The sequence below is a fragment of the Scyliorhinus torazame genome, chromosome 13, assembly GCF_047496885.1.
Source record: "Scyliorhinus torazame isolate Kashiwa2021f chromosome 13, sScyTor2.1, whole genome shotgun sequence".
In the NCBI taxonomy this organism is placed as follows: domain Eukaryota; kingdom Metazoa; phylum Chordata; class Chondrichthyes; order Carcharhiniformes; family Scyliorhinidae; genus Scyliorhinus; species Scyliorhinus torazame.
This window is the reverse complement of record NC_092719.1, coordinates 203,015,366-203,030,506: the sequence shown is the minus strand read 5'-3', so window position 1 is coordinate 203,030,506 and position 15,141 is coordinate 203,015,366.

Here is a 15,141-nt window from a genome sequence, read left to right as displayed (position 1 = left end):
TTTGGAGAGTAGTGACTCTGGTTATGTAGGTAGGTGACTCAGCAACTTTCCAAAATCCAGTCCAGTGTAAATACAATTTTCCGGATGGTTTGAGTGTTAACAAATCATTTCCTCTACCTTGTCTCCTGATTTGCAATTGTTTGAAGCCTGTGAATCGTCCTTATCAGGGACCAGGCAGATCTGAGACCCATTCCGATCAGTGATCCATTCAGATCTGTGATCCATTCAGATCAGTGATCCATTCAGATCTGAGACCCATTCAAATCAATGATCCATTCCAACCAGTGACCCAATCAGATCTGTGATCCATTTAGGTCAGTGATCCATTCCGATCAGTGATCCATTCAGATCTGTGATCCTTCAGATCAGTGATCCATTCAGATCTGAGACCCATTCAAATCAATGATCCATTCCAACCAGTGACCCAATCAGATATGTGATCCATTTAGGTCATCCATTCCGATCAGTGATCCATTCAGATCAGCGATCCATTCAGATCAGTGATCCATTCAGATCTGAGACCCATTCAAATCAATGATCCATTCCAACCAGTGATCCAATCAGATCTGCGATACATTTAGGCCAGTTATCCATACAGATCAATGATCCATTCAGATCAGTGATCCAATCAGATCAGTGATCCATTCAGATATGTGATCCATTCAGATATGTGATCCATTCAGATCTGCGATCCATTCAGATCAATGGCACATTCAGATCTGTGATCCATTCAGATCTGAGACCCATTTGGGTATGTGATCCATTTAGATCTGAGCCATATTCAGATCTGTGATCTATTTAGGCCTGATGCTCATTCAGATCTGCAATCCATTCAGATCTGAGACCCATTCAGATCAGTGATCCATTCCGACCAGTTATCCAATCAGATCAGTGATCCAATCAGATCAGTGATCCATTCAGACATGTGATCCATTCAGATCAGTGATTAATTCAGATCAGGGATCCATTCTGATCAGTGATCCATTCAGATCTGCGATCCATTCAGATCTGTGATCCATTCAGATCAGTGATCCATTCTTATCTGAGACCCATTCGGGTATGTGATCCATTTAGATCTGAGCCGTATTCAGATCTATGATCTATTTAGACCTGATGCCCATTCAGACCTGCAATCCATTCAGATCTGAGGCCCATTCAGATCAGTGATCCATTCAGGTCCATGATCTATTCAGGTCCATGATCCATTCAGGTCCATGATCTATTCAGGTCCATGATCTATTCAGGTCCATGATCTATTCAGGTCCATGATCCATTCAGGTCCATGATCTATTCAGGTCCATGATCTATTCAGGTCCATGATCCATTCAGGTCCATGATCTATTCAGGTCCATGATCTATTCAGATCATTATTCCATTCAGATAAAAGACACATCCAGGTATCAGACTCATTCAGATCTCTGATATTGGGGTTTCTGTTCAGTAAAGTAGCCACTGTTGTGGTCTGCTCCAGGATCGTAATAATAAACCCATTTATATTGATTCATGCGATTAATTAATTCACGTTATTGCAAATGATCCGTGTTTTAAGACACAAATCCTTGTCCTTCTATCATTATTTGTCCCGTTCTCACTATTTTTCACTGAAGCTCAATTTGATTCTGGCCCCCGATTTCTCTGCCTATCACTTTCCTTATTCCCTTTTCTGTCTTTTGTTCTTGTCCTTGATTTCTCCCTCCTCTGACTCCTTGCACAGAGCCCCCCCCCCCCCCCCCCCCCCCCTCCATTATAGTCTAAACTCTCCCCAAGCACTCTAGCAAATACTCCCCCAGGACATCAGTCCAGGTCCTGCCCAGGTGTAACACGTCCACTTTGTACTGGTCCCACCTCCCCCAACGCTGGTCCCGCTGTCGCTGGAATCTGAAACCCTCTCCCCTCGCACCATCTCTTCATCCACGTATTCATCCGATATATCTTGCTGTTTCTACTCTGACTAGCACGTGTTGTAATCCTGAGGTCCCAGTTTTCAATTTGTGTCCTAACTCCTTATATTCTGCTTTCAGGACCTCATCTCTTTTTAAACCTATGTTGTTTGTACCAATGTGTACCATGGCCACTGGCAGCTCACTGTCCCCCTTCAGAATGTCCTATAGCTGCTCAGCGACATCCTTGACCCTAACACCAGGGAGGCAACATATCATCCTGGAGACTTGTTTGCAGCCTGGACCTTGAAGGTCTGGGTCTAATTTTGGGCTGCACGGGGTTGCAGTCCTGCCCTCCTTGGTGTGCAGGGCTGGAGGTGTGTTGCTCACAGGGAGGGGGGTGTCAGATGGGCTGGACACCCCAGGGTCTCCTGGATGGATGGCCCTGGGCTGCGCTCCCATTTCACCGCCCTTCAGGGTGCCTGGGTGCCCCTGACATTCTCCATGGGATAGAGGGGCAGCTGGAGTGAGATCCAGAAATTCCGCCAACCTCGAGCTCAGTCACTCACCAGTACCCACACCATGCAGTTGAAGCCTTGCTCCATGGAGCTCATGCCCTCAGCCATGGAGATCATGAGTTGAACATGGAACAGGCATCCCCAGCCATTGAGTGCCCGGCCTGCGCCAAGGTCTCCACTGCAGACGTTGGCCTTGTTGCGTTGGAGCGTTGGCATCATCTCCTCGGGCAGAAGGTGATGGCACTCCTCCAGTCGGCCTGTCAGTCCAAGGAAAGATGCCGTCACCTCTTCCTGAAGCTCAGAACTCTGCCTTTGTAGCTCCAGCAGCTCTGGGACAACCGTACCCGGGGACACGGCATCGTTCTGGGGCTCAGCAGAATCGTGGGCTCCGGCATCCCTCCGGGTCCCAGATCCCTGGTCCGTCCATGTCTCCACCTGCTGTGGATCCTCACCTGTGAGATATTCGCCTATGAAAGGACCAGAAGCCTGCCTCCTTGTTAATCTCACATGCGCTGGTGGAGTGGGGGGGGGGGGGGGGGGGGTGCCAGCTGTGACGCCTCAGAGCTGCCCGGGTCTGTGGTCTCCAGAGGGCACGAGGATGGTCCGGGCTGATCAACTGATTGACCTGCAAGGGAAGCGAGATTGCATTCGTGCATCACAGGGGCAGACAGATTGGGTGGAGCAAATTTATTCACGTGAGGGTCCGTGGCTGCATGTGTTGAGGGGTCTCACTTTGTCTCTTCCACTTCGCTCTCTGCACAGGTGGAGCCTTGCTGTTCATGGTGAGTGTGGGAGTAGGGTGACATGACAAGTGTTGGGGTCCCATGAGGTCGTGGGAGAGAGATCACCGTGGAGGTGTTATGGGTGTGTTAAATGGTGCAGCAGGAGACATGAGGAGATAGACTCACCCTGGCAGCACGAAGGTTATCCATCTTCTTTCTTCAGTGCAACCCTGTCATCTTATGGAGAGCGATGGCACTCACCACTGCGGCCGTAGACTCCCAGCCGGGGTTGGTGACCTCGCTTGATGGGCATCTGCGCGATGGCGGGTAGAGGATGTCACGCCTCTGTTCCCCACCACCCAGAAGTTTGGTGAGGGCTCCCTCCGTGAATTGTGCTGCTGTCTTCCTCGCAGCCGCCGCCACCCCCCCCAGCTCGAGTGAGAACGAAAGGAGCGCTCCACTGATTCCAGAGATTACGTTTTCCAGGGGCGAGTGATTCAGAGGCAAGCCGCCATGAGCTTTATTGAAGATGCTGAATGAAAGCCGTATTTTGCCACCATCGGCGCGGGCGGGATTCTCTCCAGTTTTCTCACCAGGCCCAACACCGATGACCCATTTTGACTGGGATTTGAAAATTCTAACTGTTTTTCCTTTACAGGAGGACGGGTCTGGACTGTGGGGGTTTAAGCCAAGTAGTTGCCACTTTTTCCAAGGAAGAGAGTCTTCCCTGGGTGTGATGTTTCAGTTTTGCAAGACCCAGTCCCATAGGAAGTCGCTCCCTTATGGACAGATTGGCAGAAACCCCAGGATAAGCACTGCCGGCTTTCCCAGGTTTCCATTAACCTTCTGTCCAAGTTCACAACAGGCCAGGCTCCTCAGAGGAGAAATCCTGATTCCCCAAGAAATCCTTCAAAGAGTTCCCAGATGTAACTTATCCTGGTGACTTCCGCCAACCCTGCTGCCTCTCGCCAGGGTTTTCAGGTGGGTGTCCGAACAGCTGGGCATACCCCAAGGTCCAGTAAAAAATACAATTGCGATGCCAGTGGGACACAGAGTTAAATTTCAAGTAGGTGACGTCTTAATTTGACTTGCCCAATTTTAACCCCTCCCATGTGTTGTTCCTGCCTGGCAAGAGGTTCAAAATCAACCCTTTAGCGGCAAATCCTCCGGTCCTGTCTGTTGTGGAATTTGTTGGTGGTCGGGTTCGAACATTTGGCGGACCATTTAAAGGCCCCTTGACTTCGGGTGGGAGTTTGCAGTCTTTGGGCAGGTGCAACCGGAAAGCGCCACTGATAACGCCTGTTTGGCTCAGTTGATGGCATTCTGGTGTCAGAGTTGTGCGTTCAAGCCTGAATCCTTGATTTGAACATATAACCTAGACTGATGCTCCAGTGCAGGGCCGAGCAGTGCAGGGCCAAGTGCTGCATTGGCGCAGGTGCTGTCTTTTAGATAAGACATTAAACTGAGGCCTTTTGCCTGCCTGTCCTGATGTTTGAGCTGAAGGTAAAAGGTCCCATGGCAGCAGAAAACTTCGGAAGAGGAGTGAACCATTCAGCCCCTCGAAACTGTCCTGAATCCATTAAAAAAAAACACATTTCCAATTAAGGGGCAATTTAGCATGGCTAATCCACCTAACCTGTACATTTTTGTGTTGTGGGGATGAGACCCACGCAGACACGGGGAGAATGTGCAAACTCCACACAGACAGTGACCCGGGGTCGGGATCGGACCCAGGTCCTCGGCGCTGTGAGGCAGCATTGCTAACCACCTTGCTGTGATGATATGCATAAGCAATCTTGTATATAATAATGCACACCACCTCTAACCAGCAGGTGGTAGTGTAAACGTACCATGTAACTCTGTGCCTCGGGGGAGTTGGGAGTAAGTCGTGTTGGCGGATGGACGTATTTTGCAGCAGCTCAAGAATCATTAGTTGGTGTTAGTAGCTTGTATTATATTTATTCCAGTTATCTTTACCATGTATTTATTTTATAATAAATTATTTTAACTAGTCAAGAACTAGGTCTTCTCCAGTGCACAATATGACATGCGCCATCCTGCCGCACTGTCCTGCATCCATTTTGATTTTGGCTGACCTGAATCACAGCACAATCCAACTGCCTTGTCAACCACGAGCTCTGCCTGTCCTGGCCTCCCTCAATTAACACCACATAAAACAGATTCACCAGTTCTGTCTTTGGTTGGCTGCTGCATTTGCCGAGACTTCAGAAATAATGGATAGGGTGGTGAGGCATTTTGTGGCGTCTCTCTGTAAAATAATTGAGGGAAGCACTTGATGCGATAACTTTAAGCGTTGCTGAGTGCCATTGATAGGCTTATATATCTAATCACTCGAGTGTTCACTGACAGAACTTGCAGCCACAGCCTGCTAAGCAGTTCCCTGTTCGGAAACCTGGGGAGATGGCTCTCCAGGATGCCAGGAAAAGGGGAAGGGTAGACACGGAAAAGATGGATTTCTACCAACACTAGGATTATTTTAACTGAATCACCTCCTTTGCCTTGGTGAAGAAAAGAGAAACATAAACTTCAAATGAGGTGAATTAGGCATAAGAAGGGAAGTCAAACTGAACTTTGACCCAAAGCCCAAAAATACAGGGCAGAAGGAGGCCATTCGGCCTATTGAGTCTGCACCGACCCACTTAAGCTCTCACTTCCACCCTATCCCCGTAACCCAATAATCCCTCCTAGCCTTTTGGACACTAAGGGCAATTTATCATGGCCAATCCACCTAACCTGCACGTCTTTGGACTGTGGGAGGAAACCGGAGCACCCAGAGGAAACCCACACGGCCACAGGGGGAACGTGCAGACTCTGCACAGACAGTGACCCAGCTGGGAATCGAACCTGGGACCCCGGAGCTGTGAAGCAACTGTGCTAACCACTATGCTACCGTGCTGCCCACAAGCATTATGGAACATTGTCATGAAGCGTAGTTTTGTGAACTAAATATTTGTTTCAATGTGTGCGGGTGAAGACAGTGAAAGGGAGAGGGTGATGCTCACTCTTTATAAGAATCATGCTTTACAAACCAGCTCTGCACTAACAACCATTAAATCTCACAGCATTGTAGATTCAAGAAACAAGCTCGATACAGTTGGGGAGATCAGAAAGGTTGCTGGCTGTGGTCCCTTGGGGTTAAGATCCATCAGAATAGAATGCGATTTTCACACTTGAAGGCCTTTTCCTGTTTTTTTTAAAACCTTCTGTTCTGATATGTCTCCCTTTCATCCTTCAGAGCAAGGTTCTGTAACAGCTGCAGAGCCCCATAATTGATAGTTTTATAGAAAGGCTCTTCAAAAACTAACATTCAGAGGCTCACTCGGTATTCGTAGAATCCCTACAGTGCAGAAGGAAGCCATTCGGCCCATCGTGTCTGCACCGAGCCTCTGAAAGAGCACCCTATCTAGGTCCACTCTCCCGCCCTATTCCCATAACCCCATCTAACCTGGACATCTTTAGACTGTGGGAGGAAACCGGAGCACCTGGAGGAAACCCACATACATGGGGAGAACGTGCAAACTCCAAACAAGCCTGTTTAGGCCAGATTCTGAAGCCTTCTAAGGCTGAATAACAAGCCAATACTTGCCCATACCTCTGCTGCGGGGTGGGTACCAGAGGTCACTTTACACCTGCTGCTGGAGATCAGCAGCATTTATTGCCTCTGGGCAGGAGAGGGGGAGGCAGGGGCCGTGTGTCTGGCCAAACAGCATATGATTACTGGTTTTCATGGCCTTTTTTACTGAGGTATTGATATGTGCAGGTCATAGGTGAGAACGTTTAACTTGACGTTGAGCAGGAGAGCTGAGTGAGCCACAGGAAGTGTTTGTACGGCCTGAAGACTGTGCACTGCTCAACATACAAACACATTCACAGCGCTCTCAATCAACTTCTAATCGAGGGGCAGCCTCTACACAGCCACCTTCTGAGATTAGATGTCCCTTCGTTCAGACGCAATGGTCACGGGCAATCAATCAGCGACTTTTTAATTAAGGTCCTATAAATCTTCAAAACCAAACTAACCTAAAGGTGTGAAGCAGACGAGGCGACCCATAGAATCCCTACAGTGCAGAACGAGGCCCTTCCACCTATCGAATCTGCCCCGACCCTCCGAAAGAGCACCTAGGCCCACTCCCCCACTCTATCCCCGTAACCCCACCTAACCTGGACATCTCTGGACACTAAGGGACAATTTAGCATGGCCAATCCACACAAACTGTGCATCTTTGGGCTGTGGGGGGAAACCGGCGGAAACCCACGCAGCCACGGGGAGAGCGTGCAAACTCCACACAGACAGTCCCCCAGGGCTGGAATCAAACCGGGGTCCCTAACGCTGGGAGGCATCAGCGCTAGTCACTGCGCCACTGGGAACTTTGAGAGCTGTCTAGTATTAGTATTGATCCTGCTAATGTGTCATATGAAAATCGCCTGTCAGCTCGTTTAACATAAAGCCAACCTGAATGGATCATCACCCTTGGTAAAGGTTGAATTTGATACAAAGGTGGGCTTCTGCTGATACCACAATGTACAATTGCTGGATCTCTTCAACACCGGAGCCCGATGGGGAAGGAAATCTGGGCAAGGATACTCGCCCCTTTAACATCTTTGTTAGACAAACTCTTTCAGCGCACAATAGCACTGCTGTGTGCCCTTTTCAGATGTTGTTTTGAGGACGTGAGACTTGGGGACATCATGAATGGATTATTTGCAGATTCTGACCTGCTTGCAAGTTAGAAAAAGGCATTTCAGTAAACGCATTGTTCCAGTGCTCACAGCAAGCCCCCTCGAATGAAAACCCCCAGAAATTAATATTTGGCATTGACACGGAAGTAAGCCCTTCGTTAATAAAGGGTCACTCCTCCATCAATCTGTCCCTCAGCAAGATAAATGGTGTTATCATTTGTACTATCCCAGTGTTCAGCTGTACTCTTAATTTTTCACTTTTTTAATCCTTTATTGTTATTTCCTGGTGGGAGCAGGTGGTGGAATGTTAAACTTAGACAAGCTCCTATGTGTGTGTGTGTGTGTGTGTTTTTAATCATATCTCGCCGAGCTGCTAAGGGCTCTTGTTAAATAGAAAAGCACAACCCAACCCTCATTGGACCAAACAACCCGACGTGGCTGCTTTAACTTCAGAGCACATCAGGGGATTTGCCTTTTGATAGAGCCACTTGTGACTCCATTTCAGGCCCAATTATCCGTCCGGTTGTAAAGATTCCATGGCACTGAAGCAACAAAAGTTGAGTATAAAAGAGCAATTGTAAGAGGGGCTTTCAGTGGGGGAGATGGTCCTTTCGAGACTTTCTGTTGAGTGAGTCCCTTGTTAATTACTGAATATTTAAAAAAAAAACTAGTTTCCTTTTTGTGATTCGCGGCCTCTGTACTTACTGTAACCAATTGATTTTTAGTTGAGCTGGAAGATGGCCTGAAGACATCTCCTGGGAGGACCCATCATTTCTATCGACTGCACTGTCAAGCTCTGTTTATTTATTTTTGTGTCTGTCTCCCGCAGTTAATGAGAAGCTGTTTCCATTCACAGATCAGACTGTGTCGGCTGAATATTTAGAATAGGATGGCCTTCATTAATCGGAGTTGCGATGATGCTTGATGTCTGTTTCATGAAAGAATATCTGCACGGGAGTTACTTGGTTTGCTGTCTCTCTGTCCCCCCCTCCCCAACTCCCACTCTAGAGGCGTGAGCACAAAATCTAAGCCGGCAGGCTAATGGAGCGCTGAGGGTGAGCTGCGCTGTCAGAGGTACTGGGCGGGATTCTCCACCAGCGGAATTGCCCATTGCGCTGGCGAGTGGGGTGGCCCCAATGGGGAATCCCATTGGCAGGTTGCGGGAATGGAGAATCCCGCTGCCGGTGAGAACTGATGAGATGCAAATTCACCTAGAAATGGAAAACAAGTATTTTACATTTGTGATTCGAGAAAACAATGAGGGTATCGAGGTGGTAACTTCAAAGTGGAGAGGTAGGGGGCGTGATCATACGGCCTTGTCGTGCCCACTCACTGACGCAACGAGATCTAATGAGATCCTGTGAGACTTTGTGATCTGAATCTCACCATCACTGGGCAGATTTGCAGATTTTAGTGAACAGATAGCTTCACTTAAATATGTCAGCCAGGAGTCTTCCATGGCCATGGATGAAACGCCCGTGCCTGGAGACCTTGTCATGACGCTGTTTAGTACTGGTTTCCACAAACGTGGACCAGGTGGAACAACACTTGAGGGAGGGGGGGGGGGGGTCACCCAGGTGATCGGAGGCCCCTGGGTCATTGGGCTTTGGGCAAGGTGCTACCCTGGCACCCCTGATGCCACTAGGGCACCATGGCACTGTCAGGGTGCTAGGCTGGCAGTGCCTGCGTGCCAGATTGCCCATGCTAGGGTTTAGCCCGGAGTTGCCCTGCCCTTATGAGGTGGTGTGAGGATGGGCTTGAGGAACCCTGAATTGGTAAGTTGGAGCTTTGGAGGAGTCCGGATTCCATGGTGAGGGATCGCAAGATCTGGACGGCATTTAAAATTGGCTGAGCTTGCCAGTGCAGGAACTGAATGTAAGTGCGGCCTGGTCAGGGCTGTCCCCTGGATGTGGGCAGACACCCAGCGTGGAAGAGCTGCTCAGGTATTAACATAGAACATACAGTGCGAAAGGAGGCCATTCGGCCCATCTAGTCTGCACCGACCCACTTAAGCTCTCACTTCCACCCTATCCCCGTAACCAATAACCCCTCCTAACCTTTTGGACACTAAGGGCAATTTAACATGGTCAATCCACCTAACCCACACGTCTTTGGACTGTGGGAGGAAACCCACGCAGACACGGGGAGAACATGCAGACTCCACACAGACAGTGACCCAGCGGGGAATCGAACCTGGGACCCTGACACTGTGAAGCCACAGTGGTATCCACTTGTGCTACAGTGCTGCCCACTATTATCAATAAACATTTGTTGTTGTTAGTCCCTGGCAACCAGTTATTGCAACCAAGTACTTCTATGACCTATAATGGTGTTTGGCATATTGTTAGGTTAGGTCAGGTGCTGTATATATGCCCGTTTGTCTATCTTTCTCTAATTGACAAAGTCACAATTGTGTTGTGTTAATAACTCCTGCTGGTAATTATTGCTAATTGAGAACTGAAGGACAGAGTAGTGATTGTGTTATACCGAATACAATCTGATCACGCAGAAGGGAGTCTGAAAATAGCAAAAAATTATAGGTGTGCGCTTTGAGCCTGAGATCTGTTACGAAACAGATCTCAGAAGGCAGAGTTTCATCTGCCTTTTGAACTCTTTTTCAGAATATATAATGCTCAAACATTTCATTAATCTGCGATTCACAGTGTCTGTCGAACTTTTCTATGACCGTATTAAATTTATTTTTATCAACTTCATTCTCTAAGTGGAATGAGTTACTCAATTGAAACACTTGCGGTCCAGGCATTGTTAAGAGCAACGCAATCTTTCGCAGGTCACTGGCCTCTTTGAGGTCTGAGACTAAGAGGTACAGTTCAGACTGTTGTTTGAAATTCCTTCAGTTTACATCTATTTTACCCGATGTCTTGAACTGCTTTGGAGTCTGCAAATCCTCCATGAAGCTTTGACTGGGCTCTTCTGTTCGATGCGACTGGCTTCCACATGGTCATGCGATTGGAGTCTGGACGAGATTTCTTTTCGACCTTCTCAAGATTTTTTTTTTCTTTTTCTCTCTCTCAATCTAACTATACTACCTTAGGAACTACACCTGGTACCATGTGAAAACCTGCTACCTTAATATTTCCACTCCTGGTAGCATGTGATGTTCTCTGTTATGTTAATCAGGATGTCTTGAGTACATAGTGTTGAACAAAGAACATCAAGCTAAGTAAATGAACAAAGCTGATTTATTTACACTACATAAATAAGATTCGAACAAGTTCCAAGGTAAAAGGTTATTAAATTAAGCTATACGATATCTCTAACTACAGATCTCTCAACTATGCAACTAATCTCTCACACGCCTAAACACCTTCTCCAGAATCCTAGGAGTCACATGATATTTATATGACTGCTCCTTATCGCCATCTGGTGGTGAGAAGTAATTAAAACATTTTTTTAGAGTACCCAATTAATTTTTTCCAATTAAGGGGCAATTTAGCGTGGCCAATCCACCTACTCTGCACATCTTTTTCAGTTGTGGGGGTGAAACCCACGCAAACATGAGGAGAATGTGCAAACTCCACATGACAGTGACCCAGAGCCGGGATCGAACCTGGGGCCTAGGCGCCGTGAGGCCGCAGTGCTAACCACTGAACCATTATGCTTCCCCTGGTGGTGAGCAGTATTAACATCAAATTGTTAACCCTTTGCCTTCTTTATAATATACATATTGTTACAGTGATGTGTCCTAAATTCCTGGGATTGTCGATCCTGGCCCCGGGTCACTGTCTGTGTGGAAATGCTCCCCGTGTCTGAGTGGGTCTCACCCCCACAACCCAAAAAGATGCGTAGGGTAAGTGGATTGGCCACGCTAATTTGCCCCTTAATTGGAAAAAAAAATTGGGTGCTCTAAATTTATTTTTAAAATTGCCAGAGTTTTTCCTTCATTCTACATGTAGTGAGTTCCTGGTTTCAACTGCAGGGCCCAGGAAGCGAGGAAATATGTTCACAGGTTTCCCGCTGCTCCACTCCTGCAGCCGTTCGCTTGACGGTGGTGTTGTGTAGGAGTAGGTTGTCCACACATCTTTTTTGCCAAGTGGCAGCCAGGAGGACCTGAATGCAAGAAGGCAAAGAAAGGAGAGAAGCAGAATTACAGAACAAATGCTCATCGCAGCAGAGTCCTCACTCGAGATGATATGTGGACAACCTACTCATACGGCTGTTCACGATTGGAAGATTTCTGAGTAAATTTTCCATCCAATATTACGGTCGCTCCCACTGAGGTAATCATCCCTAATCTTTTTTTATTTGTTCGCAAGGTGTGTGTGTTGTCATAACATACACCAGTATATCATGGTGCAGACACACACACACACACTGATGGACATGCAATGGGACCAATCAGCATACACAACACCGCAGCCAATCACCAGTGAGAGCACACGCACTATAAAGACAGGGGACAGGAGAGTTCCCGCTCATTCTAGTAGCAGCCAGCTCGGAGCACAGAGCTCACAGCCTGCAACACAGACATTCACCATGTGCTGAGTGCCTCAACTGGTTAGGACTAGGCAAGGGTCAACAGTTAAAGCTGGTATTGCATTTACCCACAGTTCAAGTATGTTAATATAGTTAACCTTATAATAAAATAGAGTTGCACCACTTCAAGTTGGTGACCTGTTTGTGATCCAGAACACCCAACACATCAGGTGTCGTGGGCTCGGTCAGCATTTATTGCTCCATCTCTGATTGCCCTTGAGAAGGTGCCCTTGAGAAAACCCTTGCTTTTCACTAGTGGCCCCCACAGCAGCCGGTGTGAGATTGAGAACTCTGCAGAAATGATTGAGAGTCAGGAATCTGTGAGGTCAGAGCCATCGGGCAGCACGGTAGCATTGTGGATAGCACAATTGCTTCACAGCTCCAGGGTCCCAGGTTCGATTCCGGCTTGGGTCACTGTCTGTGCGGAGTCTGCACATCCTCCCCGTGTGTGCGTGGGTTTCCTCCGGTTTCCTCCCACAGTCCAAAGATGTGCAGATTAGGTGGATTGGCCATGAAAATACGCTTAGTGTCCAAGATTGCCCTTAGTGTTGGGTGGGGTTACTGGGTTGTGGGGATAGGGTGGAGGTGTTGACCTTGGGTAGGGTGCTCTTTCCAAGAGCCGGTGCAGACTTGATGGGCCGAATGGCCTCCTTCTGCACTGTAAATTCTATGATAATCTATGTTCGATCAGCGTTTGTGGGGCCACATTTTCAATGACTTTAACTGTGGCGGCTGCCTGCAACCTAACCTGGCAAGTGGCCCACGGACCTGAACCTGGCATTGACCACCTCGAGCCTTGTCAGCTTGGTGATGTTGAGTCAATTGGCTCTTAACACAAGCCTGTGACTGTACTAACCTCAGTAAAATGGCAGCATGCACAGGTAGAGAAAGCACCTGATATTTGAACATAACAAGCCAAAAGTGGCTTGGTTCCAGTCTGTCTTTGTGCCAATGTATGGTGCGCGTCTGAACTCATTTGTTGTTATTGTTTGATTGAGAAATTATATGTCGGGCGGGATTCTCCTGCCGTGCCCGCCCAGCGACTGGAAATTCCCGCCCGAGGTCAATGGACCTTTACATCGTCGCCGTCCCGCCTGTGCCAATTTTGGGGCGGAAGAATCCAGCCCATTGGCATTATTAGTTGGGTACAGCATAGGACAAAGTGCTTGGAGCTATCTCAACTTAATGCTACCAAATCCTTTGTTCTACCAAAGGAAAGCACTTTGCATTTACCATCTATTTAATCTAGTGAAACTTCAACAGGAGCTTTACAAACTGGGGACCAAAATCAGAACAGGAACAAGAAGAGGAGATGGCTGAAGGCTTGGCTGAACGTTTTGAAGGGTTGTTCAAAATGGCAAAGTACAAGGACCAGAGATTCACAAGAATGATCCCTGGAATGAAGAGCTTGTCATACAAGGAGCGGGTGAGGAAACTTTGGGTCTGTACTCGATGGAGTGTAAAAGGATGAGGGGGATCTCATTGAAACTTATAGAATACTGCGAGGCCTGAATAGAGTGGACGTGGAGAGGATGTTTCCAGTAGTAGGAGAAACTAGAACCAGAGGGCACAGCCTCAGACTGAAGGGACGATCCTTTAAAACAGAGATGAGGAGGAATTTCTGCAGCCAGAGGGTGGTGAATCTGTGGAACACTGCCACAGAAGGCTGTGGGGGCCAAGTCACTGAGTGTCTTTAAGTCAGAGATAGATAGGTTCTTGATTAATAAGGGATCAGGGATTATGGAGAGGAGGCAGGAGAATGTGGATGAGAAATATATCAGCCATGATTAAATGGTGGAGCAGACTCGATGGGCCAAATGGCCTAATTCTGCTCCTATGTCTTATGGTCTTATGATGAGTGATCACTATAATGCAATAATGGCCCCTGCAGAAAGCTGTGTGGGGAGAGAGGAGCGAGGCTGTATAATTGCGATGTGGTGCTGGAAAAAATTACAGAGAGGGGCCACAGTTTTTAGATTAAGATTTTGAGGGCAGCATGGTGGTGCAGTGGTTAGCACTGCTGCCTCACGGTGCCGAGGTCCCAGGTTCGATCCCGGCTCTGGGTCACTGTCCGTGGGGAGTTTGTACATTCTCCCCTTGTTTGCGTGTGTTTCGCCCCCACAACCCAAAGATGTGCAGGGTAGGTGGATTGGCCACGCTAAATTGCCCCTTAATAGGAAAAAATGAATTGGGTACTCTAAATTTATTTTTTTAAAAGTTTAAGATTTTGATAACTCACCCACTGATTGGAGCATGGGGAAGTCAACATTTCTTAGCAGGACCATGTTGCCATTGGTCAAGACTTTCCTGTACCATTTCCCTTCTCGTTATCGGTGACCTGATTAATGGCTGCTGCAAATCGTTAGGACAGCAGTTTAATAAAAACTGAAATAAATATAATACAAATTGACTCTTGAATGCAGTGAAAGAATGATGCAAAGGCCAATATTTAACAAATCAATAAATTAGCAATTTTTCTGAAGGAGAAGAACATTGTTGTGCCCTGAATTTCTATGTTGAATGTTCATTCACCAAACATTTTTCACCAGCTCGGACAATCCGTTCCAATGTTGCCATTGCCTGACTGAAGTCCAATTCTGGCCTCTTGCGCATTGCTGATTTTAATTGCTTCACTATTGGTGGCCGTGCCTTTAGCTGCCTAGGTCATAAGCTCTGGAATTCTCTTTCTAAAACCCTCCGCCTTACTCCTTTGAAGACACTCCTTAAAACCGTCCTCTTTGATCAAGCTTTAGTCACCCGTCCTAACATTTACTTATGTGACTCAGTGTCAAATGTAATTTGATAATTGAACCTGCGAGGTGC